This window comes from Vicia villosa, linkage group LG6 (genome assembly GCF_029867415.1).
Source record: "Vicia villosa cultivar HV-30 ecotype Madison, WI linkage group LG6, Vvil1.0, whole genome shotgun sequence".
In the NCBI taxonomy this organism is placed as follows: domain Eukaryota; kingdom Viridiplantae; phylum Streptophyta; class Magnoliopsida; order Fabales; family Fabaceae; genus Vicia; species Vicia villosa.
The window spans coordinates 34,895,486-34,896,830 of record NC_081185.1 but is presented as its reverse complement, the minus strand read 5'-3'; positions in this window follow the sequence as shown (position 1 = coordinate 34,896,830).

Sequence of the window (1,345 nt, the reverse complement as noted above, 5' to 3'; positions counted from 1 at the left end):
CCCTTATAACTTGTTGCCATGATATAAATATACTAATATCAAGAGAAGAACCTACATACTTAGTTTATTCTATGCTATCTAACCTTCCACAACAATAAATTTAGCCACTAATTGTCATAGACAAATAGTTGGATTAAGAAATATACCTTAGTTTTGTAACCAGGCTCTGATACCAGAAATGTACAACATCGGAAACTTGAAATGTACAACAGCGGAGGCAGGATCAGAAATTTAAGTATTTTAGTGGAATTGGGTGTAGAGAAGCTAGAGTATATAAAAACTTTGTTATATTATTAAAATTGCGTGCTTACAAAAGAAAATAAATTCCCTTTATATAGGGATACAAAGGCTTACTATTTAAGCCGGTAAGAGTTACCTATGATAGCCGGTTACAACAAACAAAGATGAATTATTAATGGCGGGTACACATTGGGCCCCGTCGTGACAATAATAATTCACAATAATACGAACTTTCTTACAAAAAGCAGAAAATATTCTTTCACTATTCCAATAAAAGATGCTTGCATGGGCCTTCTTCCAAGATAAGATTCTTTCTTATCTTTGCTTTTGTCTTTGGCATCGTTTTTTCCAATAAGATAAGATTCTTCTCTTTTGGAATTATTTATTGTTTTTTGAAATGGTAGACAAGATAATATTCTCTCTTGTCCATTTCTCTTTGTCTTGAGATTCTATTATCTCTTTGCTTTGTCTTTTGCTTTCTGAGCCATAGATTGAATCATTGCATCCCAAAAATCTTCAGCAGAAGGGTATCATCACCTGGTTACAAAACTAAGGTATATTTCTTAATCCAACTATTTGTCTATGACAATTAGTGGCTAAATTTTTTGTTGTGGAAGGTTAGATAACTTAGAAGAAACTAAGTATGTAGGTTCTTCTCTTGATATTAGTATATTTATATCATGCCAACAAGTTATGAGGGTTTTTTCAAAACTAAAGATGTTTTTTAGTGTTTTCTTTTATTCATTGTTTTTCCCCATGGTATATATCAAAAAACAAATCCTCCTAGAATAAAATCACATACTCCCTCAGATATGCACTTCCAGACATAGATCTAGGTATTGTAATAATTCTTTTAGAGCTAAAATTTATCTCTAGATCTCCATCACTAGATTGGATTATTTGATCAACATCCTTATTAAGGATAGGTTCCAGTTCAATGGCCCGAGGGAGGTTCCAGGTATCTGGAAAATTAATTTCATCCCATTTAAGCAACCTATTTGTTGCAACACTAGAGGTTAGCAGATTAGTTTGAACTAAAGTAGTAGTTCCTGGAAACAATATTTGTTTAGCTTTGGGGTTTAAAGTGGTAAGAACTTTGAAATAA